This window comes from Triplophysa dalaica, chromosome 23, assembly GCF_015846415.1.
Source record: "Triplophysa dalaica isolate WHDGS20190420 chromosome 23, ASM1584641v1, whole genome shotgun sequence".
In the NCBI taxonomy this organism is placed as follows: domain Eukaryota; kingdom Metazoa; phylum Chordata; class Actinopteri; order Cypriniformes; family Nemacheilidae; genus Triplophysa; species Triplophysa dalaica.
In genome coordinates, this window is record NC_079564.1 from 17,544,452 (window position 1) to 17,557,014 (window position 12,563).

The following is a 12,563-nucleotide window of genomic DNA, read 5'->3' on the forward strand; positions in this document are numbered from 1 at the left end:
ATATACTCCGAATGAGAGTAGAGCGAAAGGCCTAATAATTTGAAAGCCACGCCCACTGGGGAAATAATCCAACCCCTTACATTGACAAAACCCAGAACTACGTTACTTTTTATAAACTGTTCATCCCAAAAAACGAGCGTTGAAGGATACAAAATGGAGAGCAATATGTCATATTTTAAAATAAAACTATAGTGGAACAGGCTGTTCGAGAGTTGTTAGCTATATTATCTAATATTAGCGCTAGCAAACATGACGTTACTCATGGCTTTCTGCTTTATCCATATTCTAACACGTTTCATACTGTCAAAATGTTACAGTTTAGAGCTTAGTTTACAGAATTGTACTATATGAAACTGACATTAGGATATTTGACATGCCTACCAGTGACAAAATTATTACTGCACACATATCTTTGAGCATATCTTTATTATGGCCCTATAACATCTTATTTCTGACGCATGCCATGTATAGGCTACCTTTATTAATCAGTGCTAATCCCCTCATTTTAAATCGCCGCAAATATGGCTAGCTGCTAGCCGTGAGTGTACACAGGTGGTACACTCGTTATTATGATTCATCATGGGATTGAATGAGTGCACTCAACAATGTCCACTATGGCTGCGTACAAATACCCCGACTTTAGGTATTTGCCACTTGAGAGCGCGTGCACGCGACAGGAAGGAAGAGCGCAAGTGTGTCCAATGTCTTAAATATGCGCTTAACGCACGCTAAACCCACACCAGCTTGAATGCCGCTTCGGAACGGTATTAAGGCTAAGCGAAGCCTATCGCACCATGCATCATGGTCTGGATATGAACAATGAGACATTTTGCTCTATAGCCTTATATAGTGCACTAGGGGACATCCATTTTTAGTGGTGTCCGAATTCATAGGCTGCGTCTAAATACCCCCACTTGCGGTCTTTGAACTCGACCACTTGACTACTTTCATGACGTATTTCCTGTTTTTGGCCACGTAGTATTTCTAACCCGATGGGACTCACTTAGGAAGTGCAAACATATAACGTTAACTAATGTGGTGTTTCTATTTATGAGATTAAAAACAGTTCAGTTACAGGTACAAACTCTGGGGTATTCACCAATAAAATATGTAACACTTCGTTTTACTTCGAAATTATATATAATATCTAATTATATAGTGAAGTCAAGTCAGATTTATTTATTTTATTTATCTCTTTGTAACCCCTTGGTTCCGAGAGCCTCAACTGATGCGTGAAGTTTTCTTTAGTTCGTGATTCGAGGCAATGTGATGTATTTGAAAAGAGTCCTTATTCCGTACATCATGCTTACGCTGGGAACAAAACCAACATCTTAAATGGTCCCTTACACTCTTTATTTGTATTGTATCAAAGCAGTTGTACCCAAAAAAAAAAGTCAACTGAACGTAGATTAAATAAAGATATAACTTTAATCAGTAGAAGTGTAACGTACACTAAAAAGCTTTCCGCAACATCTCGCGAGACCCAGACAAAAAGGCTCATGATTCATATCTAGAGCATGATGCATGATGGGACACGCTTAGCCTTAAGCTAGTGTGGGTTTAATACTTTTAAGCGCACTGCCCTTTGGCATTTGTAAGACATTAAACACACTTTCGATCTTCCTTTCTGTCGCGTGCATTCGCTCTCAAGTGGCCAAGACCGCAAGTGGGTGTATTTGGAAGCAGCCTTCACTCAAGTTTGGTATTAGTAAAGCTTAGAATTTCTGCTTTCCGGTTCATCTACGGTCCGTGTATCATCTGATCATTTGATAATCCCATTCAATACAACACACGGGAAAAGAAAAAAAGAGTCGATATTTCGTTTTTCTGTATATAGCCTACAATTAAAAAAAACGATGGTTATCTTCTAATTTCATTTTAAAACGGGAAATCCAATAAATAAATAAACCAAAACGAAATAACGGCCCGAATTACTGTTTTTTTTTCATTTTGGGGTAATTTCGCACGGATTTCTGCGCGCGCAAGCTTTGCGCATGCGCGTTATGTGAGCGCGGCATCACGCTCTTCACAAATGAAATCCATCAGTAATAATTTACAATGTCTTTAGCTGTACATGTTTCATATTCATGAAATGTTTATAAATACTGTGACATGTCACGAGATGTCGGAAAAAGAGTCCATATGCTCTCTGGGGAACACTGCAACATTATTATGGGCCGATACTGGCATGTTACCTAAAAACAGTAGCTAATGCAAGCAAAATCTGCATAAAGGAAATTATTCCCTAGATGCATATAACTGCAATCATTTGGCAGTTTACTAGGTTAATTTAGGTAAAACTGATGTAATGCAATAGTGCAAATGACTTCATAAAACCTCACAGTTTCAACACAAACAGAACATTTTTGTGAATTACTCAAAAGCAGAACTGTAGTTTTTGCTGGGGAACCTCATGAATTCGGTTGAGTGACGTTACGGGGTGAGGGGCAGTTTGCGTCACATAACTTCTAAATTACAACCGTAATGTATGGATTTACACCTTTGCTGCTAGCAAGCTTTGGCCAACTGTTCACTTAAATGTCACATATTAAAAGCAATAATGCTGACAAACTTCGACTGTATAATCTCTGGAAAGTATTGTATGTGAACGTTAGGCATTGTCCAATATTATATTTTTGAAGTATTTTCCACCGTCATGTCCTCCTCTCTCAGTGTGACTCTTTTAACGGGAGTGAAAAGTACAAACGAAGCATATGTAAATGCATCCATTTCGAGTTTCGCAAGATCGCATGCACTTGATCCCGGTACTTCACCCTAACCCACATACTAACTCTAACCTAACTCTAACCATATAAACTACATATGATTGTTAAATTTGCTAAAAAACAGAGTTGCGTGATGACGTCAGACTGGAAACACCAAGGATTTAGTGAGAGTAGGGTGACCACCCGTCCCGCGTAGCGCGTGCGCGCACAGCGTTTGAAGCCCAATTCATGCGTCCCGCAAATTGAGACCGTGTCACGCATAATCAATGCTTGCTCAAAAAAAGTTGGTCGCTCTATATCCTCGAGCCAAACGAACATTACTTGACAGTTCAGCACGCTACTGTTGCCACACCCACCCCTCAGTTGAACTGCCGACTAGGTTGTTCCGTTGTTGTTGTCATGACACCGCGCGCACATGCACACACTGGGAAGGAACTTTTAGATGCGCGCTCCAATTTGAAAAATGGAGAAAGAGAGTCTGAGCCAGGGCCGATTCTAGGTTTCCAATATTAGGGGGGCTCAGCCTCCAATGAGGATATATATATATAGAGAGAAAGCCACACTCTAATCACCACATATTGTATACGTTACTAAAATAAATAATTAAGAAAGAATATGTAGAAAAGCATAAATACAAGTTATTGTTATTCAAATGAATATCACATTAATCGGTCAATGTGCAACATTTATATTTCAAAGTGACAACAACAGTCACAAATCCATAAAATAAATGTCACAATCAACTGCTGAATCATTATTTAGTAAGAATAACTTAATATGTTTCCCTGCCATTTATTCTGTTTAGCACTAGCGCTGTCACTCTCTGAATGACTGTTTCTTCATCTATTACCTCCACAATATGTTTTCAATTAATGATAAAAATACTGAAGCGTCTGAAAAACGACATAGAGCTTCTGTACACTTTTATTTCCTCTGAACTCAGAACAATGAATAACACTGCCGCACCGGGCTGAACTACAGTAACTCTTATCTGCCCGTCCTCTTTCCGGAGCTGTCAAAACTACCGTCACCTCTCTATAACTATAGCACATCATCATTAATGACACTTTCTGTGCGATACAATATCATCTTAATCGTGGAAGTATGCTGTTATTGGTGTTTAGTGCTTTCATTTTTCTCGAGGTAACGTTTACAAATAGTTAACGAGTGGTGAACACACATAAAACTTTTAAACAGTGAACGGGAAAGGGTCTTGTATCGCTTCCACATCATATTAGAATGCATTTATAACAAAGAATTGCAAAAATGCAGATGTCATGTTAATGAACACACCTTGTAAAGTTACTCTGCTAATGACGTTAACTCCAATGTGCTACTGTGTGAACTGAAGAATGCGCTAAATAACGCAGCCTAACGCCGTTTTCATAATAAGAGTTTTAAAGGGGGCAATAAAGCGATCTCGAATTCTTGTGCAGATTACATTACACACAATATTTTAGAGGGGACTGAGCTAGAACTTTAGGGGGGCTTTAGCTCCCCTAAAAAGGGCCTAGCGACGCCACTGGTCTGAGCCATTAACTAAAAAGAGAAGGTGTTGGTACAAGAAAGACTGGGAAAATTAAATAGCTAAAGTAAATCGTAAGTGGAAGTGCATTTGTCAGTTCATTGAATGTTCAAAATATTGTGAATCTTTATTTTAAAAAAATATACATTGGCTGGCCTATTCATGAGCATACATCAGCAATTACACATGTTTAGGGGAAAAGGGCATTATTAATATACCATGTAAGGTGGTATGTGCTAGAAATGGGTAAACCACTATCTGTGAGTCTGTCTGGGGAGTGGGGGCACCGCCGCGCCAGCCAGTGTCCCACATTGTCCCTCAGAAACATACCCCTTGTCCCCCCTTGGGCTTATTAGCAGGTGGTCACCCTAAGTGAGAGCCGATCCCGGTAGGCGTCTGTGCAATGCGCAAACCGTGCGCGCGCAGAAGACTTGCGAAATCACCCCAAAATGAAAAACAGTAATTCGGGTGGTTATTTCGATTTGGTTTATTTATTTATTGGATTTCCCGTTTCAAGCTGAAATAAAAAGAAAAACATCGTTTTCCCAAAAAAATGTGCATAAAGAAAAACGAAAAAACGGAATGTCGACAGTTTTTTTTTTCTTTTCCCTTTTGTTGTTTTGAATGGAATAATCAAATGATCAGATGATACACGGACCCATTGGCTATGATGAACAACTTTGAAGGCCATTTTCTTAATGTTTAAGCTAGATATTTTGCTCCCTCGGATTGAAGAGTTTTAAATAGTTATTTTTCTGCGAAATATAGTCCTATCCTAATAGACCGTACATTTATATAAAGCAGATCACAGCTTCATTAGTCATTAGACAGACACTTTTTCCAAAGCGACTTACAGAGAGTTCAGGAAGCAATAGGCTACGCGATAGGCTATGTCATACAGGAGAAATAATGCAACAGGTGCTACAGTTTCAACAAAAGCTAGACCAAAAGCTACCTGTGCAGAGAAAGAGAGAGATTTATTGCATTTATTTTTCTTGTTTTTTTTTGTTCAAATTTTTATGTCAAGTATTCATAGAAGAGATGGATTGTAAGTAGTGTTTTTATTGTTGTCAGAGAGGTTTCGATTAAGGTTTCGTTGTCTAGTGTCACATAATTATTTGCATAGTCAGATTTCGTGATAGCCAATTGTTTCATGATTAAAGGCTGCATTTCTACCATAAAATGATCTTCCCCGATCAGATTGGAACAAGAAACCTTCCAGTCTGGTGTCACACTACCGTTGCGCCACGAGATCTTACTACAGAGTCTGGTCACCGTTTTTTCTTGTTATAAAAATGTCAATAGAAATCTTCAGGTGTTTATTTTCTCATGATGATACGGCTAATGTTCCTTCTGTTGAGCTGTGTCGCCATCTACTGTCTGCACTTTTGCCTAGTGTCACAGTATTTCGATGATGAAACCAAAAATATTATCGCACTTGACAAACTGCAACTACAAAACCCAGAAAATAGAATTATTGTTTAATCCCACCTGAATTAGTTATTAATTAGACTTAAATAGCTATTAGGATTATTCATTATGAACTATTTCCATGATAAGATTGCAGGCGAAACAGAATAAACCAGACGAAAAGGAGAGTTGTGTCTAGAGAAAGATGGTTTGAAAGATACCGTTATTGTTTCTGATTCATTTTTTTATACAGAATTTCTTAATGAAAAGAGAATTTCGTTGATCAGAAAAAAATATATATCTATAACGGATCCCTCTCCATTTTGAACAAGACAAGGCAATATCAATGGGCTCATATGCGTGAGGAGGAGTTGTACAGACTTTACAATCACATGATACAATACAATTTCACTTTTTCACCTCGACTTGTGTTAGAGTAGAGTACAAAGCTGGGTGAATTTCATGACCTCGTGGCGCAACGGTAGCGCGTCTGACTCCAGATCAGAAGGTTGCGTGTTCAAATCACGTCGGGGTCAAAAGTTTACTGTTTTACGGTGGCCGCTAGGTGTCACTGCGCTGCAACAGAAGAAAACACATGCAAACACAAGCAAATTCAGAAAGCATCTTTATTAGTTTGGCGACACATGCCCTGCAAATACTTTAAACACAAACAAACACAGTAACGCGCTGCAAATATTCGCAACGCAAACAAACTGAATGAGATGCGCTTCATTTTGAGTGTTCAAATTCGTTAGTGGAGTTGTCAGCCACATTGAAGGTAATTGCTTTATAACTTCATTTTAACTTTCTGAACGTACGCCCGTAGGATATTATTAGCCTGTCGAGACGTAGTAGCTGCTCGACTTACTTAAACAAGTGTCACTATAAAAAAGTTTAAAGGTTTAAAAAAATGATAAAAAAAACTTGTAAACTTATTCTAGTCGACATAGTCGATGTGGCTGACAACTCCACTAACGAATTTGAACAGTCGAAATGAAGGGCGTCCCAATCAGGTGCATCAGTTTTTGGGGTCCCCCGGAAACACTTCCGTTGTCGTCCGTGCAGCTTGCAGCGCGTTTCTGTGTTTGTTTGTGTTGCGAGAATTTGCAGCACGTTTCTGTGTTTGTTTGTGTTGCAAGTATTTGGAGTGCATTTCTGTGTTTGTTTGTGTTGCAAGTAATTGCAGGGCATGTGGCGCCAAACTAATGAAGATGCTTTCTGAATTTGCTTGTGTTTTTTTGTGTTTGCATGTGTTTTCTTCTGTTGCAGCGCAGTGACACCTAGGGGCCACCGTACTATTGCCTATAAATTGAACATTTAGTTTCTGAATTCTCAACATTATAGCCTGTGATCTGATTATGGAAGTTATCTGTATGTCCGATAGAGAGCCCTCTGTGTTGTGTGTACAGATTTGAAAAACTAGTTTATTAATGCAATGCCTATTAGAAGCTTGTTTGATGACTCTATCTCTTCACCATATCTGTTTCTGCCCCTATCCCTGCAGTCCTGGGGCCACCCGCAGTGGCTCCCCACCACACACACACATACACACACCAGATATGTCATGAGATGAGAACTCTATTAATAAAGTCACCATGGGATTAGGGACATGGAGGAATAGCCAAAATCGTCATGTCACTGTAAATGATCCAGTTTATTAAGATCTAAACACGGCAAGTGTTTGTATTTTAATCCCAACAACATTTCCAAGTCCTTCTACGAGAAATGTTTCTTAAAGGGACAGTTCACTCAAAATGAAAATTCTATCATCATTTAGACTATTCTCTCTCAGCCTGTTCCAAATCTAGATGCATTTCTTTGTTCTGATGAACACAGAGAAAGATATTTGGAAGAATTTTCAGTAACCAAACAGATCTCATCCCCCATTGACTACCATATACAGTGGTAGGGAAAATAAATACTATGGGAGACAATGGGGGATGAGATCTTTTTGGTTACTGATGTTCTTCCAAACATCTTCCTCTGTGTTTAGCACAAGAACATTTTTTATAGAGGTTGGAACAATCTGAGAATGAGTAAATGATGACAGAATGTTCATTTTTGGGTGAACTATTCCTTTAGCTTGGGCTGGAATATCCCGTTTGCAAAAACAGTGAAAGATGGGTGTAAACAGTCATTATGTTACTCATGGGGCAGACATTTGAAAGATTTTGTGAGTTCGATTTAGTTCATATTGAAGTCTTCGCTCATTTTAGTATAAAATGTTCTGCTGTTGTTGTTGTTTGTGCAAATATTTGTTTTCTTCTAACGCCCGCCTCATTGGCCACTCGTCTCTGTCAATCAAATACACCTGTCAGGAGTCATTCATGTTGTAATTTCTGACTCCTGGATTAATCTTCATTAAATGAAAACTTCATCTCAAAGTCAAAATTGTGTTATTTTTTACTCACCCATATGACGCAAATGATCACATCGAAGTGCTATCGTTAATGTGCACCATAGACTGACAAGACAGTGGAGACTATATCGATTAAAGTCGTTATTTTCTTTGTTTTTCACACAAGAAGTATTGTCGTTGCTTCAAAAAAAAAAAATCTAGTGAGACACTATGAGCAGATGGACCAATTTAAAAATGGATTTAGTACTTTTCTGGACCTTGACAACAGCTATAACCATGATGTCTATGAGGAGAGCTGGAAATCTCTTGGATGTCCCTAAAATATATTTATTTGTGTTTCGAAGACGTCGTTTTGGAGGTCTCAAAACATGCTGAACGTCATGGGAGTAAAAAATAACACAATTTTGTTTTCCTTTAAGGTAACTACTAACTTAATATTCCTAAGAAGGCCCACACATTATTTTCTGATACTTTGATTTCTGCATAATATGAATACTGTAAAAAATCAGTTCCCTATCAAAAGCTACACTCGATGCTGCGTTTCAAACGCTATGGGAGAACGGTCTTTGTTCGACCGGTTGTGAAGCACGTGTGTCAAACACGGCAAAAATTATTTTGGCTTTATATAACCTCGGCAGGTGACGTGGCTAATTACACCTGCACCTGCCGGTTATAAATACGCGTGAATGCGGACGCGTCATCAGGTTCTTTTGTCTTCAAGGACCGCTTTGTGTGTGCGTGTGTTGTGAGGGAGAAGTCTCCCTCTTTGTTGTTTTCAAAATCTTTAATATAAAAAAAGATATAACCAAGATTCTTACACTAGTGACCAATCACTCTCGGAGTTACTTAGCCTAGTGTAAAAATAAGGAAAATAAAAACCATGACTGACTCGGATCGAAGATGTGTTCCTCCCTGTGAGAGGATCCTCTCCGATTTTGATAAGCATGAATTTTGCTTTGAATGCTTGGGGGTTGACCATGCCGCCCAGGGACTTGGGGGAGAGTGTGAACTGTGTGATGTTTTTGAATTCAGAGTTCTGCGTGCTCGGCTCGCCTTTTTTAAACGAGACCGAAGCACCTCTTCCTCACCCTGTGGGACATCCGCTTCTCTCGTGCATTCGCCGAACTGCGGCATTCTCGCGTCCGCTTCTGAAGCGTGCCCCGGCACTTCTTCTGAGCCGGCGGAGGACGAGGTTTCCCTTCCCTAAAATTTGCATATCGCCCTCCGCGAACGGCGTGGTCTTCACGTCCATGCAACCGGAGCGAACAAATCTGTTGGCACAAGAATTACAAACTCTGCTGGTTAAAGGGGCCACAGAATGTGTTCCCCTACTAGACAGAATTAGGCTACTAAAGCTGGTATATTTTAGTTCCCAAAAAGGGATGGGGGATTGCGTCCGAAGACGCACATGTTCAAAATGTTGACAATCAAGATGATTATGTCTTACATTCAGTCCCACGACTGGTTTGTGAAGAACGATTTGAAAGATGCATACTTTCATAAAGAGATCCTGCCACAACACAGGAAATTCCTGAGGTTTGTTTTCGGGGGCGAAGCTTACCAATATCGGGTTCTTCCATTCGGCCTTGCCTTGTCACCCTGCACATACACAAAATGCACCCTGCAACTCCAGGGCATCCGCATTTGAATTACATAGACGACTGGCTGAATTTTAGCTCTGTCTTGCGAGTTAGCGCTTCGACATCAGGATGTCGTCCTATCTCATCTCAAAACTCTCGGGTTAAGACTCAACGCCACAAAGAGCGTTCTCTCCCCTACGTAAAAAACAATGTATTTAGGGATAATATGGGACTTGACCGCGATGCAGGCACAACTTTCTCCTGCACGTGTTGAATCCATCCTGAGCACCCCGAGAAGCATCAGGCTAGGCCAGAAAGCTACTCATCACTTTCAAAGAGTTTTAGGTCTCATGGCGGATTCCACGGTGATACCTCTGGGATGCCAGCACAAGAGACCGTTTCAGTTGTGGCTCAAAGCCACAACTTTTATTCAAGGGCCAACCCCCAGAGGCAGACAAGGGAGATGCGCCAGGGGCTTCTCACCCTTACTATGTGGTACAGACCTCGGTTTCTGACTTTAGGTCCCACTCTCGGTCCGTGTTGTCGTCGCAAGGTGCTAACGACAGACGCATCCTTTATGGGTTGGGGTGCGGTCTTAAATGACTGTCCAGCCCAAGGGATCTGGAGAGGTCATCTTCTCGATTGGCACATCAATTGCCTCGAAATGATGGCTGTATTTCTGGCCCTGAAATACTTCCTCCGGTAGTTACGAGGCTACCATGTCCTAGTGCGTGGGGGACAACCCTTCAGTAGTCTCGTACATAAATCAACAGGGCAGGATTTGCGGGCCAAGTTTGTTCAGGTGGCGTAACCGCAGCCTGCCCTGTTGATTTATGTACGAGACTACTGAGGGGTTGTCCCCCCCGCACTAGGACATGGTAGCCTCGTAACTACCGGAGGAAGTATCTCAGGGGGAAGAGGGCAAATTCTTGTCCCTCAGAGCGATTCACATCCTGGGGCATAGGAATGAGGGAGCAGACTTGCTGTCCAGACAAGCTGTGACAAACGGGGAATGGAAACTCCACCCCGAAATAGTCAAACAAATCCGGAAAGATTTTATGAAGCGGATATGGAACTCTTTGTTATGCAGGAGACGTAACACAGTTCCCTCTACTTCTATGACTCATCTAGCTCCCCAGGGTCTGGACGCGATGGCCAATACGTTGCCCAGACTGCGTCTTTACGCATTTCCTCCGATAGCTCTGCTCCCTGGAGTCCTGGCAAAGGTCTGTCAATAGGGCTCGCACCTCTTATTGATGGCTCCCCGTTGGCAAACCAGAATCTGGTTCTCAGACCTAGTATCCCTCCTTGACGACTCGCCATGGGCGATCCCAGTCAGGAGAGACGTAATGTCTCAGGCGAAGGGGACAGTGTTTGATCCCAATCCTGAGCTCTGGACCCTCCATGCCTGGCCCCTGAAGGGCACCAGCTGAGAGATGTCGAGCTTCAGCCTGATGTAGTAGAGACTATTCTAAGTGCTAGGCCTTCCTCCACTAAAAGGAGCTACGCCCCAACACGGAGCGATGTTGACAAATGGTGATTGGCAAACCATGCAGACCCAATTACTGCCAGATCATTTCAGTGTTGGAGTTTCTGCAAGATAAACTGTCCTCAGGGACAAGCCCCGGTACTCAAAGTTTATGTGGCTGCCATTTCGGCCTGCCACGGCCTGATTGAGGGGGTTCTCTGGTAAACATCCTTTAGTCACCCGCTTTATTTGTGGAGCGAGGCGGCTCATGCCTCCTTCTAGAGGGACAGTCCTTCCATGGGACTTAACGACAGTGCTCGAGGGTCTAGTTAGCGCCCCCTTCGAACCTTTGGAGTCAGCAACTGTCAGGCTTCTGACCTTTAAAAGGGTTTTTCTAATGGCAATCACCTCTCTTAAGAGAATCGGAGATTTGCAGGCGCTTTCAACCTCGCCGTCCTGTTTAAATTTTGCCCCTGGGATGGTCAAAGCTATTCTGCATCCTCACCCGAGTTATTTACCTAAAGTTCCGTTCTCCACCGTGCATCCGGTTATTCTTGAGGCCTTTTGCCCTCCGCCGTTCACGACGTCGGAGCAGGAACGATTACACCTACTGTGTCCAGTACGTGCTCTTCAGACTTACGTCCACCGCACTAGCTAGTGGCGTAAATCAGAGCAACTTTTTATATGCTATGGGGGCCGCAACAAAGGGGCGGCTGCAACCAAGCAAACAATATTACATTGGGTGAGGGATGCTATTGCTCTATCCTATGAGGCGCTCGGTCAAGCTTCACCTCTAGGAGTCAGAGCTCATTCCACATTGGGGGCTTCATCTTCTATGGCCTTAGCAAGAGGTGTCCCCTTGCAGCAAGTGTGTGATGCGGCGAGCTGGTCCTCTCCGCACACATTTGCTAGATTTTATAGTCTGGATGTCCATGCCTGGATCACGTGTCCTGGAGTCTACATCCCAGAGTCATATCTGAGACCTCCTCTCGGATTGTGCACACACGTCACACAACCTGGGGGGTCCAGATACTTCCAATGCGGCGGCGTTGGTATTCTCGTTCCCATAGCGTTTGAAACGCAGCATCGAGTGTAGCTTTTGATAGGGAACGTCTCGGGTTCACTTGGCTGTAACCCTGTTCCCTGAAAAAGTGGGAACGAGATGCTGCGCCTCAATGCCACACTGTAGGCGTGCCCGGACGTCCTTTCAGACAAAGTTGGAACCTGATGACGCGTCCGCATTCACACGTATTTATAACCGGGAGGTGCAGGTGTAATTAGCCACGTCACCTGCCGAGGTTATATAAAGCCAAAATAATTTTTGCCGTGTTTGACACACGTGCTTCACAACCGTTCGAACAAAGACTGTTCTGCCATAGCGTTTGAAACGCAGCATCTCGTTCCCGCTTTTTCAGGGAACAGGGTTACAGCCAAGTAACCCGAGACGTTCTCTCTGAATGAGAATTTCCTATTGATTCTTTTGATTTCTATTAAT

The 12,563-nt window shown here is 42.1% G+C and overlaps 1 non-coding gene across 1 annotated transcript; it reads left to right on the forward strand.

Annotated features, from left to right (window-relative positions):
• Positions 1 to 6,125: 6,125 nt before the first annotated feature.
• Positions 6,126 to 6,197, forward strand: trnaw-cca (transfer RNA tryptophan (anticodon CCA)). The gene has a single exon. It is a non-coding gene; the product is annotated as a tRNA-Trp (tRNA).
• Positions 6,198 to 12,563: the final 6,366 nt, after the last annotated feature.